Source organism: Lepidochelys kempii, chromosome 4 (genome assembly GCF_965140265.1).
Source record: "Lepidochelys kempii isolate rLepKem1 chromosome 4, rLepKem1.hap2, whole genome shotgun sequence".
NCBI classification, from domain to species: Eukaryota; Metazoa; Chordata; order Testudines; family Cheloniidae; genus Lepidochelys; species Lepidochelys kempii.
In genome coordinates, this window is record NC_133259.1 from 4,833,122 (window position 1) to 4,851,507 (window position 18,386).

The 18,386-nt window shown below is 43.6% G+C and overlaps 1 protein-coding gene across 29 annotated transcripts in view; it reads left to right on the top strand.

Annotated features, from left to right (window-relative positions):
• Window positions 1–18,386, top strand: part of ADGRL3 (adhesion G protein-coupled receptor L3) — an 809,498-nt gene that overhangs the window by 141,457 nt on the left and 649,655 nt on the right. For 28 of the 29 annotated variants that reach the window (XM_073340228.1, XM_073340229.1, XM_073340219.1 and 25 more), the window contains exon 2: window positions 2,006–2,072. The exons of the other annotated variant lie outside the window; for it this stretch is intronic. The gene's annotated coding sequence lies outside the window, so the exon portion shown is untranslated. The remainder of the gene's footprint in view (window positions 1–2,005; window positions 2,073–18,386) is intronic. 29 annotated transcript variants of the gene reach the window in all.

The following is an 18,386-nucleotide window of genomic DNA, read 5'->3' on the forward strand; positions in this document are numbered from 1 at the left end:
ATGTGCAGGGTAAAATGACAGCTAACTTTACCTTGAGCCCAAGTACACAATTCTTTCTTGTTGGCTAGATGACCTCCTGAGGTCCCTTCCCACCCTGATAGTCTGTGAGGCTAAGTCCACACTTAGGTTCCTAGATAAATTTGCCTGATTTTCAAAAGTGCTGAGCATCTTCAGCTATGACTGACTGCTCTTTAGCCTTTCTGTACATCTAACCAAGTAAGCCAGAGTCCTAGGCTAATTGCAAGACCCACCTTTCACAGGGCCAAAGGAGCAGAGGCATATGAAGAGTTGGATTGAAATCCTGGCTTTGCTAAAGTCAAGGACACAACTCCCATTGGCTTCAGTCGGGCCAGGATTTCACCAGTGCCACCTTATATAGCTCCATTAACTGACCAAGATTCAGCATTGTTGCTATCATTTTATTCAGTGGGGTCCTCATTTGTGGACGGATATCCCTATTCAGAATAAGGCTCATTGGGCATCATTTCAAAGGCAAAGAGCCTCTAGTTCCTGGATATGTCTCACTCCAGTGGTGAAATCTGGACCCAGGGAGCCAAAATTCCACTGGTCCATTGGTTGATAGTTCTGAACCCATGGTCCTTGGACCCAGTGGTGGATTAGCTACGGGGCCTGTGCCCCTGGCCAACTCGGGCCTCCTGGAGTCCCGGATGGGCTGGGGAAGCCCTCGCATCCTGACTCAACTTCCAGACAGCAGCAGCGAGGGGAACCCCCGCGCCCCCGACCCTGTTCCCTGGTGGTCGGGCAGGGGAAATCCCCTGCACACCCAACCCTGCTCCCCACCAGTGGGTGGGGGAAGCCCCCCATTCCTCCTGACCCTTACAGAAGCCGGCTGGCCACAAGGGAAGCCCCCAGCACTCCCACCGTGTCCCTGGCAGAAGCTGGTAGGCGGCAGGGAAAGCCCCAGCACCGAGACTCCTGCTGCGGCCCTGGGAACGGAGGTGCTCTTGCTATCTGCCGCAGCCTCAGTGCTGGGGAGCTGTCACTCCCGCTGCGGCCAGGGGATGTGGCGGAGGGACAGAGCACTCTCTGGTCTTGGGGCTGCAGTGCGGGGGAGAGGGGGGCCTTGGGTGCGACTGGGGCGGGGCTAAGGGGAAGGGGCAGAAAAGGGTGGAGCCATGGGCGGGGTCACATGCAGAGGGGCAGAACCACAGGTGGAAGGGGTGGGGACGGGCCCCCCACTTGCTCTGGCTCAGGGCCCCAGGAAACCTTAATCCACGTCTGCTTGGACCATCTCCGGTTTGCAGATCCGACAGTCTGTAGAATGAAATTTCTTGATAAGCACCTAGCAGAGAACTTGGAGTCTGGTAGAGGAGATGACTCAGAAGAAATCTCTTTCCAATGAAATAGTTCATATTATGAAAGATTTAGAGAACTGCTGCTTTTTAGTCCTTGGCAATGACTTCAACTTCATTAACACTGGATTCCATCTTACTGGGACTTAACGGTTTTAATTTGTTTTTGTCATTTTAATATGTGACTCATAAATTAAATAAGTCATTGTCCCCTCCCCTGTACATTATCGAAATGTAACAGATGTGTAAATAAATTAGGAAAGAAAACTGAGGCATAAGAACTTGTTCCTGCACCTCTTGAATGGAACAGCTGATATAAAATGGAAGCAGGCTTGCACCTTAGAACGATATAAATACAAAAATATTTCTGATATGTAAGGTGAGTATGTAGGCCTTTCTTTGCCAGTGTTCTTTTCTTTCTAATCAGCACTGAGAGCTGTCAGTATTTTCTTTAATCTGGGGGAGGTATGCACCATTGTTGCTTTCCTGTAAAAAGACGCGCTGTGTAAATAGTCACATTATAAATGCACATAGTCCTTAATAAACCAGATCTCTGTATCCTGGGAACCCTGCGCTCGTTGGTGTATGTTGTGAACATGTGTCAGAAAAGCATTTTCTTCGCTGTGTAATAAAGTCCTCAGAGGCAAGAGTAAATGAGCCTAATTTTTTTCTTCTTTTTTTTCTTCTTCCAGAAATGCTGATTTCAGTAATTTGCAAAAAATAGCGTATGGATTTTTAGCAACTGAAGAACAAGATAAGGTAATTATTAGTTCATAGAGTCTCGCCTTGTTTGTTAGCTGTTGCAAAGCCTCGGAAGCAGTGGTATAGATAACTGTTCAATGTATCAGACTGTGCAAATCTCTAGCAGCACTGTCATTGCTTATGGTATTAGATAATTTCATTTCACAGGCACAGTCATATTTCTTTATAGTGCTCCTTTCCATAAGAGCAATATGGGAATAAAAGTAACAAAGCAAGATGTGGATGAAATAAAAAGCTGCAGACTATCACACTGTGGAATGATGCAGCATGCATATGGGTTAAAGAAGTGAAAGAGAAAAACTGCTCATATGCGCCAATGAAAAGGGCTGCACAATCATCTACTTGTGCTTTGTTCACCTGGTATAGCTATTCCGTATACTTGTATAGCTTTGGGCAAGTGTGGAGGTCCCTGGTTCAATCTCCAGCATCTAACAAAATGGTGGTCATCCCGCTTGCATGAGCCGTACTGCTCAGGGCAGCTCCTGAATGAAGGGATTGCAAAGAGTAGAAGGGGAACCCATGTACGTCACTATAGCCTTCATCTCTAGTTTCTTTGCCAAGCTGCTCTGCAAGATTGGGAGGGTTTCCTCACCTGATTGGCTTCCTCACCTTACCTCACCTTACCTCACCGCTCTGCGGAGGTCAAGTCACCCATGGCTGGCTTCCATTGGATGGGGAAGGCATTCCTCCCTCTTGTGATTCCAAGGCCTGGAACCAGGAGTGCAGACTTCCCTCTGTGCCAGGATGTAGGGGAGGGAATGGGTCCCAAAGTTTGGAAGTATGTGTTATATACCAGGGTACATAGAACATTCTTACAGCATGTGTGTATGAAGGGGATAATGCATTAGTACAGTCTGGTAATTCGATTGGATTTGTACAGTGCTGGGCCCAGTCTTTCACTTAGATTGTTAAACTCATTTGTCAAATTATAGTTTCAAAGTGGGGAGAAATCAGAGATGCCACAGAGTTTAAAGTGAAAGGAAATACATAGATTGTACATGTGGGATGTTTTTAATATAAATAAACAAACTTTAAGAACTAACCCGCCAGAATATGTAACCAAAATGCAAAGAACCTAAGGAGAGGAAATGTACATGAAGATCAGGAAAGAGCCTGCAGAAACATTTAAGGGATTCTTACAGGATACTATTTCACTGCTCTTTTTTGAAAAATGCAGTGGAGTGATGAATTCTCTACATCTGCGTTGCTGCATCCTTGATAAATTAGCACAATGCACTTCAATAGTGATGAATAAACAAAGACAGCTCAAATAAATAGACTACAATATTACAAGGATATCTTTTGTTATGTAGGCATGTGCATGCTTTAGAAATGTATATATTTCTTGTCTAGAATTAGATCTAGCTCCTCATTCATCAGGAAAGGCTGGTAGAGGGCAGTGTGCTGTGAGAGAAGTGGAGCCTTTGATCACAGCAGAGCCCTGAATAGTGGGGCTTCCTTGATAAGGGCACCCATAAAGAAGCCAGCTAGTAAACAGATCTGAAAACAGGAGAGTTTGAGAGGGAGTTTGTAAGGGGAGTTTGGGGAAGGGGGTGTGTGGTGGTGTGGTTTTGTTTTGTGTGTGGATTGGTTTTTCTCTTGCCAGGAGTTTAGGTGGGAAAACTATGACAGATACAGAGGCAGCAGTGGTTGTGACCCAAGGAATGGAAGAGACAATGAAGATAACCGGATGTGGAAGCTGTGGGATGTACATTATCCTGGAGCAGGGATCCGAAAATAGCTTTGTTTGTTTGTATGAAGTGCTGACTGATGGAGCTTATGGAAGAGAATATCCGAAATCTGGAGATGCAGGTGGAAACTATGGACTGGAGAACTGTCAGGGGAATGTGGCCAATGGAAGCATGTGTCTGGAAGAACCAGGCAGAGGTCAAGACCGGCTAGTGAAGGAGAAATAGAGCTCAGTTACCGGTTTTTGAGTTGGATAATGAAGGCGTGCAGCAGGTAGTCACAGAGGTGGGAGGGCAAGGAAGAAGAGAAGAGTGGACAGTCCTACAAGAAGAGGGGATGAAGCAATGGAGATAGCCAAAGTTTGGAGCCCCTGGAGGATAGAGGATAACTCTTAGAAGATTGCAAGGAAGAACAAAAAGAGAAGAGGACTTGGAGCCAGAAAGAACAGGAGGAGGAAGGCCAGAGAATCACACAAACACCAGGAAGTGGCAAGTCTACATCACTGGGGACTCCCTACTAAGAAGAACGGACAGGCCGATCACCAGAGCTGATCTGGATAACAGAAGGGTGTGCTGTCTGCTGGGAGCTAAGATACAGGACGTGGACCTGAGTCTGAAGCAGATCCTAATGATAGCAGGAAGGAATCCAATTATTGCCCTTCACATAGGAACACATGGTACTGCTAGATTCCTGCTGGAAGGCATCAGGGGAGACTGTGCTAGGCTGGGGAAGATGCTTAAGGAATTGGAGCTCCAGGTGATCTTCAGTGGAAATTTACCTGTCCCCAGAGGAGGAGAATGAAGGTGAGACAAAATGATGACGATCAACAGACGGCTAAGGCAGTGGTGCTATCAGGAGGGCTTTGGGATGTTTGACCGCTGGGAGGCATTCACGGTCAGAGGACTGTTCTGGTAGACTTCTGGGATGGAGGTTGGCATAACTGATTAAAAGAAATTTAAACTAGGAGTTCAGGGGAGACAGATAGGAGATCAAGAAAGAGAGGGTGCATCAATGGAGAAAGGAAAAGCAGAGGGTATGAGAACGGACATTAAGAAGAAAGGTAGTGCCAGTACCGATAATGCTAACAGGTAGGACAACCTTGGTTCACGTGATCATGAGCTAGTTCAGTCTAAACTAAATGGAAGGATAAACAAAAATAAGTCTGCAACCAGCGTCTTTGATTTGAAAAGGGCAAACAAAAAATCAGGGAATTAGGGAGTGGATTGAACTGAAGAACTCAAGGATCTGAGTGTGGAGGAGGTTTGAAATTACTTTGTCAGAGTTTCTGAAGCCTGCATCCCAAGCAAAGGGGGGGACAGGAGAGGAATTCATCGGGGAGGGTTGCAGACCAGCCTGGATGAGCAAGCATCTGTGACATACCAGGGCATAATCCAGACTACTGAGTAGCTGTGTCACGCCTGCCCTGTAGCTTGGGGATCCCTTTACAATGCCTTGCTGCTCACAAACAGCCTCCAGCATGCAAGTCACTTCCAGCTATGTCTGTGTGTGTGCTGCAGCCAGTCAGCCACACCTTGGCTCTCACCAGCCTTACAGATTGCCACAGGGTGACCCCAGCAAACTCCCAGTCCCACATGTTCCCCCAGAAACATATGTCCTGTACTGCCCAGTCCTCTCCTGGATAGTGCAAATACACTGAGTGTGTTATTACTTTAATGGAATAACATGCACAGAACATGTTATCCCACATGGAGTTAGTTACCAGACACTTTAGCTTGAGCACACTGGATTAGAGAAAACAACTTTATTAGCTAGAGAGAGAGAGAGATTTTAAGTGAATACAAGTAATGAGGCATAAAAGTCAGAAATGGTTACAAGGAAAACAAAGAGAAAACACTTACTGCTGCCTAACAGACTACATTAGATTCAAACAAATTTTTCTTACCCCATGCTTTCAGCAGTCTTACTGACCAAATTCTTTAGATCAGGACCCCTCCTCCAGAGTCCAACGGCTGCTTCCCTTGTCTGTTCAGGTGGAGTGAATGTGATGGGGCAAGGAGAGAGAGGGGGTGGTGCCTTGGAGTGTTTCCCCCTGCTTTTTATAGTTTGTCCCCCTCTTGAAAAACATTTCCAGCTGGGAGCAAGGCGACAGAACGTCTGTGTGGAAGGAAACTCCATGCTGTTTCTTTGCTAAGATGTAGATTTTTGCCCTGCCCCCTTTTTCCTGCCAAAGAATGACCACTTAGCAGCTAATGGTCCATCAGCCTTGTTTACACCTGGCTGAGGCGTCTTGAGCTTTATATTCAAGGAACTGGTTTCACCAGTCCCCAGACTTACTTGGAAAACATACTTTTAGTCATGATCTCAGTTTGTTTATAACTTCACATATTATGGTGCTATGTGCACTTTGCCATGATGTTATTGATCCAACATATTAGGATTTTTCAAATGGTACCTTATAAGGCATACTTTGTGAAAAGATTATTTTCATAGTATGTAGGGTGTGAAAACAGGGGCATATTCCATCGTAGCATCTCAAACAGGTTGTTAAGAGAAAGCAGGAATGGAAAATGGGATGGATCAGCAAGGAAGATATCTCTTGGAGGTCAGAAAGTGTAGGGGAGAAGTGAGAACTGCCAAAAGCGAAGCAGAGTTGGACCTTTCAGAGGAATTTAAAACCAATAGTAAAAGTTTCTACAGCTATATGAATAAAGAGAACACAAGGAAAGAAGAAGTGGGACCGTTAAGCATTGAGGATGGGGTGGAGAGTAAAGATAATGTAGGCATGTCTCAACACCTAAATTAATACTTTGTCTCAGGTTTTAATATAGGCGATGAAGAAGGTAGAGGTAGTGGCAGGATGGCTAATGGAAATGAGGATATGGAAATTACCAAATCTGACCTGGAAGTCAAACTGAAGCATTTTAAGGGGACCAAATTGGGGGACCTGGATAATCTCCATCCAAGAATATTAAAGGAACCAGCATATGAAATTGCAAGCCCAATAGCAAGAATTTTTAAGAAAAGGCAAAAAAGTAATCCAGGGAGCTGCAGGCCTGTTAGTTTGACCTCAGTTGTATAGAAGGTTATGGAACAAATTTTGAAAGAGAAAGTAGTTAGGGACATAGAGGTAAGTGGTAATTGGGATAAAATATAGCATGGTTTGTCGAAAGGTAGATCATACCAGACCAACTTCATCTTTTTTTGAGAAGAATAACTAATATTTGTAGACAATAGAAATGCAGTAGATCTAATCTACCTGGATTTCAATAAGGCATTTGATACATTTCCACATAGGGAATTATTAGCTAATTTAGAAGGTGAGGATTAATATGAGAATTGAAAGGTGGATAAGGAACTGGTTAAAGGGGAGACTACAACGGGTCACACTGAAAGGAGAACTGTCAGGCTGCAGGGAGGTTACTAGTGGAGTTCCTCAGGGATCAGTCTTGGGACCAGTCATCATTTTCAGTACTTACTTTGGCACAGTAAGTGGGAGTGTGCTAATAAAATCAGTGGTGACACAAAGTTGGGAGGTGTTGACAATATGGAGGAGGACTGGAATGTCAATACAAGAAGATCTTGACGACCTTGAAAACTGGAGTAATAGAAATGGGATGAAATGTAACAGTGCAAGGTCATGCACTTAATGGCTAACAAGAATTTTTGCCAAAACCTGGGGATGTATCAGTTGGAAGTGACAGAGGAAGAGAAGGACCTGGGTGTATTGGTTGATCACAGGACGACTATGAGCCGCCGATGTGATATGGCCATGAAACAGGCTAATGCAATCCTTGGATACATCAGGCAAGCTATTTATTGTAGAGACAGGGAAGTGTTAGTACCATTATACAAGGAACTGGTGAGACCTCATCTAGAATATTGTGTGCAATTTTCATCTTCCGTGTTTAAGAAAGATTAATTCCAACTAGAACAGGTGCAGAGAAGAGCTACTAGGATGATCAGAGGAATGGAAAACCTCCCTTAAGAGAGAAGACTCAAAGAGCTTGGCTTGTTTAGCCTAACCAAATGAAGGCTGAGGGGAGATATGATCGTTCTCTATACATATACCAGAGGGATGAATACCAGGGAGGGAGATTAGTTATTTAAGCTAGGGACCAATGTGGACACAGGCACAAACGGATATAAACTGGCCATCAACAAGTTTAGGATTGAAATTATATGAAGGTTTGGAAGAGCCTTCCAAGGGAAGAAGTGGGGGCAAACAACCTGATTGGCTTCAACACTGAGCTTGATAAATTAATGGAGGGGGGTGGTATGAAGAAACGGGCTACAATGGCATGTGACCCACCTGTGACTGCTGGTAGCAAATATCTCCAACAGCTGGTGGCGGGACACTAGACGGGGAGGGCTCTGAGTTACTGCAGATAATTCTTTCTTATACGTCTTGCTGGCGGGGCTTGTGGTCAGGGTCCACCTGATCATCATATTTGGATCAGGACGGATTTTTTTTCCGAGGTCAGATTGGCTGAGAACCTGAGGGTGGGTGGGGAGGGGGGTTGCCTTCCTCTGCGGCATGGGTCACAGGTTGCTTGCAGGTTTAAACTAGAGTAAATGGTGGATTGTCTGTAACTTGAAGTCTTTAAGTTATGATTTGAGGACTTCAGTAACTCAGCCAGAGGTTAGGGGTCTATTACAGGAGTGGGTGGGTGAGGTTCTGTGACCTGCAATGTGTGGGAGGTCAGACTAAGGCCAGAAGTGACCATCATGATCATCTAAAATCTGAGTCTATGACACAAATGGCTGATTCAGGTCCTGTGATTGGCTTTTATAGTGCTGTACAGTGTTTGCCATTTAATATCAAATATATACCTGGCAAGAAAACATGCAGGGAAAATGTACAGACCAAATGTTTAGCCTCCAGAAGGTGCTTAAATATAACTGTATTGATCTTTTCACAGAAATATGACCCTCTGTAGTTTCTGCTCTTACAGATTTCTATTGTCTTGGTAATAATGATGGGTGAAATTCTTTTAGCAAGTAATTGCATTAGGAATTATAATGCTGTTTAAAGCTTCATGAGAACTTCTGTCTTTGAGATCTCCCTGTCATCCAGCCTAGCTTGCTTTTTTCTCTCCACCCGAGATGATAATTTGGAGACTAGTTATCTGTAAATGGTAATTGGGGATAGTTGTCTATTAGGGGTTGAACACTCACTGTTCTGAGTGCATGCTGTATCATGCAAGTCAAAAAGGGAGAATCACAATCTGATTTTTCTAAAATCGTGTAAGCCCCTGAAGTTTTAAAAAAGGGAACAATAGAAAGGTATTAATGGCTCCTGTAGAATTATATTCTAGATACCCTGCAGGTTACAATAACGTGCTGTGTGTTGGCAAAGAGAGAGATTATGCTGCACTATTGTATTTTACTTGACATTTTGATTACTTGGTGCTCCTTTATAGGAAAGTGAAATATTTGTCCCTGTAACGATGCTGGCTTTGGTGGGACACAGCTGAGAGTGCCAGTTCAGGACAAATTGCTTAAAGCAGGGCAGTTACAGTCCAAGGTTGGGGTTTTTGTACCTCTAAGGCAAGCCAAACCAGCAAGACAGAGAGGACTTGGGTTTTACCCCACTGGCTAACCACAAGTCACACAAGCAATTCTCTTAGACGCTCCAGTTTCCCAGTATCACCACCAGTGCCACTCGTTATGGGGACAAATGGTTATGAAAACCAATACTCCAGTAAAAGAGAAAAAGATTCTCTTGATCCCAAAGGACGAAGCCCCAGACCCAGGTCAATATACAAATCAGATCTTACCCACAAATCACGCTGTTGCCAGTCCTTCAGAATCTAAAATCTAAAGGTTTATTCATAAAAGCGAAAAGATATAGACGAGAGCTAGAATTGGTTAAATGGAATCAATTACATACAGTGCTGGCAAAGTTCTTGGTTCAGGCTTGTAGCAGTGGTGGAATAAACTGCAGGTTCAAATCAAATCTCTAGGTACATCCACAGCTGGGATGGGTCATCAGGCCTTTGTGTAGAGCTTCTGTTTGTAGCAAAGTCCCTCCAGAAGTAAGAAGCAGGATTGAAGACAAGATGGAGGAGCTGCAGCAGTCTTTTATAGTCTTTTGTCATGTGGTGTCTCTTTCTTTGTTCCAAAGACAAGCATTGGGGCACATAGCAGCAGAAACCTTAGAATTCTGTCCATAGGCAGGTCCCTGCATACCTTGTTGAGTCACAAGGTGTATCTGCCTTCTCTCAATGGCTCAGTTGTATATCTGATGGTCCTTAATGGGCCATCAAGCAAGCTAGGCAGAGCTGACACCAAACTTGTCTGGGGTGTCACCCAGAAGCATAGCATAAGTTTGAAATACAGACAGTATAGAACTAATATTCATAACTTCAACTACAAAAATGATACACGTAGACAGATAGCATAACCATAACCTTGTCTTAGACACCCTATTTGACCCCCTTTATACAAGATTTGGTGCAACTACAGGACTTTGGTTGCAACAGTGATCTATACGGTCCCAGTTCCTGTCAATAATGTCACAGTCCCTAACTTAGCTGAGAAATTTAAATTAATGTCAGTGAAACCATTCATTTTTATTTATTATGTTTTTGGATATTATGTTTTTGGAATGCTTACAGTTGTTGTAAATCAGATTTTAAACTCTATTGCTGTTTTCAGATAAATAAGAAACTAAAAAATGCCCCCAAAATACGGCATGGCTAAATGCTTTCCAAGGACTTGGAAAGACTCTATGCTTTAATGGGATGTGACTGTAGATCCTCAAACATCTGAATTATTCCCATTGGTTTTCTGAAATGCTGTAGACACTATTGATATAGAATTTAAGCAGGACCAGCACAGTATTGTAAGTAAATAAGTCTATGCATGGTGCAAACAAATAGTAATTTATTGTCATATTTGTCTGTTTGATGCATATGTAACATTTATTAGCCTCTCTCATTCTTTCTGAGATCAGGCAGTAAGTAGTCAGCAGTTCATGTTAGCTGTGGAAGGGTTCCTGGCTAGTCGTTTGGCTGGATAAACTACAGGCTGTACATACAGTAACTTTGCATACAGTAGCTACTAGGTTTAACAGGGCTTTTCACATTTTGTGCAATATGGCACGAGATACCGGCAGCTCTGGTTGAAGTATGTTTTGTATATTTACATTGTTCTCCATCAGGTTGAGCAAATCCCAACTGCTGTACATGAGTTCTTCAAGAGTAGTTTTTTCTGCAGCTGTCATGATGGACCACTTGGGCTGAACCCCCACCCATATAAAATAGCAGTCTTACTCTTGAGGCTTCATACATCTGGCATAAGGGTCCCTTATAACCTCAGAAACCAGGGTTACTCAGAGATACTGAATTCAAGAAACCCAGCTATGTTTTATTCTCTGCATGACCAGGCCAAAGTAAGAGTTTCCAGGGCTCAAGGGCATTAATACCACTCCCATCTCATTTTGTATTCAGTGCCTTTTTTTAACTGGTTGGCCATGACATTAAGATTTCTAATTAATTTAGAAACCACAGGCAGTTGAAGAGAGTGAACAATGTAATAACTGGGCCATCGGGCAGAGTAAAAGCACATCAATTATTCAGGCAGTCTTTCCTGCTCATTCCATTCCTGGAGATGTGCTTGCTGTCAGTGTGTGTCAGCCATCCAGCAAATGCCCTTCAGAATCTACATGCATAAACACTGGCCTTTTGAAATCTGCATGAAGATAACTTTAGCATTTGGAACGATAGCTGCCAGTGAAATGAGGAAAACGTGAACTGTCTGGCTACTGCTAGTGCCTTAAACAACATTTTGAGTTTCCAGTCAAAACTGACTGTATAGCAGGAACCTCTGGAAGGAATAACTAACTTCTCAAAGAGGTTAGCCATGTCCTAATCATTGGAAAGTAATTGAACAGTATTACTCTAAAACGCTATGCATGTTTGAATGTATTTTTCTCTGAACAGATGAAGACCAATATCTTTTAGAAAATATTCAACCTCTCTTCTTGTTTCGCTGAAATCCCCTAAGTGCACAGTACATGGATTCCACAGATAGTTCCCTGGGAAATTACCTTGACTGGAACAGACACAACTACTGTATTCAGATGACTGTTAGTAAGTAGAGCAGTTTTCCCACCAAATGCATACCTTTCTGCTTTTTCCCAGTCACTGCCATCGTTTTAAGCAGAACGTTACCCCATGTGATTCAGCTTAGAAGCGTGAAAGTTTGAAAACTAAGATGCTTTTCTTCCCGTGACTTAATAGATTTTAAGAGAGCATTATGATCATCTAGTGACCTCTAGCATTGCACAGACCAGAGAATTCTACCAGTGATTCCTGCATCCTGCCTGATAGCTTGTGACTGGGCTAGAACATGACTTTTAGAAACACAAACATTCTTGATGCAAAGATTTCGTATAATGGATAATCCACCCGAGTGGTGAAATGTAACTGCAAATACGGGGCCAGTCCTCCTGAAATGAAGTTTTGACACTGACTGCATTGGCAGTGAGAGGTTCTGTTCTGAACTACAGCTGGCATTGTCCTGTCGAAGCCTGTTGTTGGGGGCAGCCATATTGCTTTTAAAAAGTGAGGTGGTTCATGACAGAAGCAGTACTGTATTGATGTTACTAATGATATAACTTGTTGGCAAAATGACCACTTCCAGCTGCAGGTTTGGACATGCTAGTTATAATTAATAGTGGAAATTTAATTCTCTGATCTATGTGACCATTTAAGAATCAATTCTTCCCACGGAAACTCTTTCAAACCTGTCTGACTGTTTGCCTGAGCAAAACGGATAAAATAGTTTTGCCAAATAGACTTGGTTGTAACTTAAACGCTTGAAATGATATTAGACATCCTTTCTCCATTAGCATTGCACGTTGATCCTGACCATATACCAGTTGAGCCTAACACAGGCTCAGTGTTCATTAAAATAAAGGAACTAAACTCTGTCGACAAATGCTTTGGCTAAATGGTGCCTTCAGTGTATCGAGAACAAGAATGCAATTAGCTGAAATGTATGTTTACAAAATTTTAATTCCTAGGGAGTATCTTCTCAAATTGCCTGTTACAGTTGTTTGGCTGGCGTGCTTTCCAAGGATTGTAATTTGACAGATTTTGTAAAGCTTGGTTGTAACACATGTACAATGGAGTGTTTAACTGATCTATTATATATCTAAATAAAACTAAAGAATATCAACTCTGTAGACAGACTGTGTGGCTACATGCCCCTTCACTGTCTCCAAAAGTAAATGCACGAACCTTTTGACTTGTAAAATTATTCCAACAACAGCTTTAAGGATTAATTTTTCTAATTTCTCTCACATCACAATTCTTACTGGATTTGATCTTCAATCCTTAAAGGATGATCCAGAACATCAGGTGTCTTAGTCTCACAGTGCCAAAGTCCTTGCAAGGAATGGATTTGTGTTTTGCACACAACGGTAGTGCAGAGGCCTGTATTGTTTGCTGTAATTGGAAACAGGAGGCCTTACTGGACTAGAAAGTCTAAAGTTTAGGACTGCATTTTCAAAACCATCTGAGTTACTTAGGAGCACAGATCCCATTGAAAGTAAATGGGACTACTTGTGCTTCTAAGCCACTTAGGTGCTTTTGCAAGCTCCACTCTTTGGCTATGTTTTCTAAAGTGACTGGTGATTCTGGATGTCTTGTTTTTGTGGGTGTCCAGCTTGACACACCATAAAGGAACTGGATTTTGCAGAAGGTGGGTGCTTAGCATTTCTAAAAATCAGATGCCTTTAAGGTGTCTCAAATTGGGCAGCCAAAATGAGAGGCATCCAGAATCACTGTCCACTTTCGGAAGTGTAGACCTTAACTCATCCTTTTCATGACTCAGTATTTTAAAGACTGTATACTCAATATGCTGTTGTCATAAGTGACACTCAAGGTAACTAGAACTGCTTCCCCACACACCCCTTCAATTTGTTTACCGTGGTCATTTGACAGCACTCTGTAGAAAGTCCATTGTACTTCTGTGTGGATGGGCAATTCCACTAGCATAATAATGAGATCACACTCCTGCATTATTCTGGGTGGAGCTGCAGAGCTTTCAGAGTTGGGCTGAGCCTGACACTCCGTAAGTGAGATTAATACACTTATTTCTAAATAGTAAATTGATAGATTGCAGAGAGGCTGGCGGTGATGGGGGATTTCCCTCTTTCCCCAGAGCCCTACATGGAGGCAGGGAGAATCATATGCTTTGCTAAGCATCCGAGACTCTTGCAGGAATCAGGGAGGGGAATAGCAAAGAGGTTGGAAAGATGTCCCTCTTCCTAAGACCCAAAGTACAGAATTAGGGAGGGGCTCATTCATCACAGGGACCAGCAAGATACCAGAGCCTGAAGGAAAGGACATGTGGGATACAACTGGGTCACTGGGCTCTTCCCTGAGTTTTGGAACTGTCAGGGGTTGGAAGCTATCCCAAGGGAAGCATCAGAGCATAAGTTGCTCCGTGAAGATGAACAGCTTTCTAAAAGCATTGCAGCTGCTGCATTTCACCTGGAGTCGTTGTACCTACTTGCTGGGGCAGTGCACCTCTGCACAATCTCCAGGAACAGACCACTGATTGAAAAGGCACAAGCTGGTCCCACAGGTTTATTCAGTGCTTAGACCTAGATTCTCAAAGGTGTTCATAGAATCATAGAATATCAGGGTTGGAAGGGACCTCAGGAGGTCATCTAGTCCAACCCCCTGCTCAAAGCAGGACCAATCCCCAACTAAATCATCCCAGCCAGGGCTTTGTCAAGCCAGACCTTAAAAACTTCTAAGGAAGGAGATTCCACCACCTCCCTAGGTAATGCATTCCAGTGTTTCACCACCCTCCTAGTGAAAAAGTTTTTCCTAATATCCAACCTAAACCCCCCCGACTGCAACTTGAGACCATTACTCCTCATTCTGTCATCTGCTACCACTGAGAACAGTCTAGATCCATCCTCTTTGGAACCCCCCTTCAGGTAGTTGAGAGCAGCTATCAAATCCCCCCTCATTCTTTTCTTCCGCAGACTAAACAATCCCTCTTCCCTCAGCTTCTCCTCAAAAGTCACGTGTTCCTGTCCCCTAGTCATTTTTGTTGCCCTCTGCTGGACGTTTTCCAATTTTTCCACCTCCTTCTTGTAGTGTGGGGCCCAAAACTGGACACAGTACTCCAGGTGAGGCCTCACCAATGTCAGGGTATTACAGTAGAACCTCGGAGGTACGAACATCAGAGTTACGAATTGACCGGTCAATCACACACCTATTTGGAACTGGAAGTACACAATCAGGCAGTAGCAGAGACAGGGGAAGAAGAAAAAAAAAATACAGTACAGTACTATGTTAAACGTACACTACTAAAAAAAAAAAAGGGAAAGTTTAAAAAACTAATTTGACATAGTAAGGAAACTTTCTGTGCTTGTTTCATTTAAATTAAGATGGTTAAAAACAGCATTTTTCTTCTGCATAGTAAAGTTTCAAAGCTGTATTAAGTCAGTGTTCGGTTGTAAACTTTTGAAAGAATACCCATAACGTTTTGAACAGATTTATGAACAAACCTCCATTCCCATCGTGTTTGTAACTCTGAGATTCTACTGTAACTTGGAAGTTAGGAAATCTTTTTATCTCACAAGTCTGTCATGTAGTTGAAAGATTATAGTTAGGCCAGAGAGAAGAGGGAAAATAACAGATAAGAAAATGTTGTAGGCAAAACTAAAATAGTTCATGTTGCTTTTAATTTTCATGGTTCTGAATATTGATTTTGATCTCACCCTGTAAGCGTAGTTTGTGGTGTGGAAAGGATAAGGCATTTTGAGTGTGCATCGATAACAACAAAATGGCACATATTAACTTCAAGCTTTACTAAAATGTTACTTTGTGTGCTCAGAAGCATTGTGTCAGTATTTATCAGCTCATTTTCTTCTTACTGTAGGCTAGAGCACAGATTTCTTCGCAGCTATTTTTTGTGGCTTCCATTCAGATGAATAGTGTGTTTTGGGCTTATTGGGGAAGTAAGCATTTCATGGGCTTGAATGTCTGCTGGCAAACATTAAATAGTTACCAGAATAATATAATTTGCTCCCTACTTACTGATTGCAGGATATAAATGGAATAACTGTTTATAATCTGTTTGGCAATAGTTTATAGACATAGAATCATAGAATATCAGGGTTGGAAGGGACCTCAGGAGATCATCTAGTCCAACCCCCTGCTCAAAGCAGGACCAATCCCCAATTTTTGCCCCAGATCCCTAAATGGCCCCCTCAAGGATTGAACTCACAACCCTGGGTTTAGCAGGCCAATGCTCAAACCACTGAGCTATCCCTCCCCCCATGTTGAATGAAGGAGAATGGGCTAATAAAGACCAAGCTCTTGATGGAGTTTGGGCTACAATTTATCAGACCCACAGCAATTGGAATAACATGTGGCTTTGGTTGTCTGATTCAATGATTCTCAGTATTTTGGATACCAGGAACTGGTTTGCTGCCTTCCTAAATTGTGTCAGGGAGATCTCAGAGACCAGCGTCGGTCTACGGACTGGTAGTTGAGAAACACTGCTCTAATTCACATAATGGCAGGAGGTGTGAGGCTCCACAGCAGTGCTGCAATGTAATGTCGAAGTGGAAAATGCATGGAATGTAATAGCAGTGTAAAAGATGGTTGAAAGTACAGTGCTGTTGTTGCATGTGCTGGAATCCATACTTATTGGGCCATATTCAGCTCCTGGAGCCAGCATGTTTAGTTGGCAGGGCACTGGACTGAGTTTCAGACGACCTGGGTTCTGTTCCTGACTCTGCCACTGATGTGCTGTGTGACCCTGGGCAAGTCACTTCACCTCTCTGTCTGTTTCGCCTCACACCTTTTGTCTATCTTGTCCACTTCAGTGCTTTGGAGCAGGGACTGTCTCCTACTTTCTGTTTCTACAGTGCCTACCACAGTGGGGTCCCAATATCAGGTGATGCCCCAAGGGGCTACTGTATGACAGATAATAATAAAGTATTAATTCCCAACAGTTTAGCTGGGGCGGGGGGAGGTTTGGCAGAGATGGTTCAGTTATGGACCAACTCTCTCAGCCATTACAAAGGTCCCACTTGGGTCTTTTGATCACCTCATGGAGGGTCCTCTTGGTGTGTGGATCTCATTTCCCCCTCGGCATTTGGAAAGCGGGGGCAACCTGTTCCCCAGCAACATTTTCCCTTTCCTGGGACACTGCAGAGGGTGCTCCCTGAGTCCAGGAATTCATGTCGGGGAGAGATGGACTAATGGAAGAGTGAGTGAACTGGGGTGGTTCCAGGCAGGACACATGGGGCTTGGTTTTTAAAGGTCTTTAGGTGTCTAAAGATGCAGATAATAGACCAATTGGAAGATTGGGCCAAAAGGAATCTGATGAGGTTCAATAAGGATAAGTGCAGGGTCCTGCACTTAGGACGGAAGAACCCAATGCACAGCTACAGACTAGGGACCGAATGGCTAGGCAGCAGTTCTGCAGAAAAGGACCTAGGGGTGACAGTGGACGAGAAGCTGGATATGAGTCAGCAGTGTGCCCTTGTTGCCAAGAAGGCCAATGGCATTTTGGGATGTATAAGTAGGGGCATAGCGAGCAGATCGAGGGACGTGATCGTTCCCCTCTATTCGACATTGGTGAGGCCTCATCTGGAGTACTGTGTGCAGTTTTGGGCCCCACACTTCAAGAAGGATGTGGATAAATTGGAGAGAGTCCAGCGAAGGGCAACAAAAATGATTAGGGGTCTGGAACACATGAGTTATGAGGAGAGGCTGAGGGAGCTGGGATTGTTTAGCCTGCAGAAGAGAAGAATGAGGGGGGATTTGATAGCTGCTTTCAACTACCTGAAAGGGGGTTCCAAAGAGGATGGCTCTAGACTGTTCTCAATGGTAGCAGATGACAGAACGAGGAGTAATGGTCTCAAGTTGCAGTGGGGGAGGTTTAGATTGGATATTAGGAAAAACTTTTTCACTAAGAGGGTGGTGAAACACTGGAATGCGTTACCTAGGGAGGTGGTAGAATCTCCTTCCTTAGAGGTTTTTAAGGTCAGGCTTGACAAAGCCCTGGCTGGGATGATTTAACTGGGAATTGGTCCTGCTTCGAGCAGGGGGTTGGACTAGATGACCTTCTGGGGTCCCTTCCAACCCTGATATTCTATGATTCTATGATTCTATGTCCTGTTTTCCTTCTTTCTCTGTCCCACAAGTTCACATCCAGGTGAGACTTCCCTAGAAAGCTAATACAGCGAGCCTTTTTGCTCCCTACCAGATCCCCCAGTACAAGACACCTCTTAGGATAGCCACCGGGTTTGTGAGTCTGACCCTTGATTTTTCTCACAGGTTGTGGAAGGGAAGGGGGGAGACAAACCCTATCTCCCTAATAGAAGGTGGAGGGAATGCCATAAGAGGACCCTGACACTGGCCCTGATTCAGCAACGCACTTGACTTCACTGGGACCTAAAGGTTTTCTTAAGTGCTGTGCTAGATCTGGGTTATCGGTGTGTTAATGCTGAGAGGTATGATCAGAACCTCCCTTTTCACACACTGCTTGTCCAGGCAAACAACCAGTGTCCCATTAGGAATTTCCTGGGAAGACCTTTGGGATTTGATCCCAGTTCAACATTTTTTAAAACATTCCTTTTTTATTTTAAATATTGAAAATGACCAATGCTTTCTTTTCTAA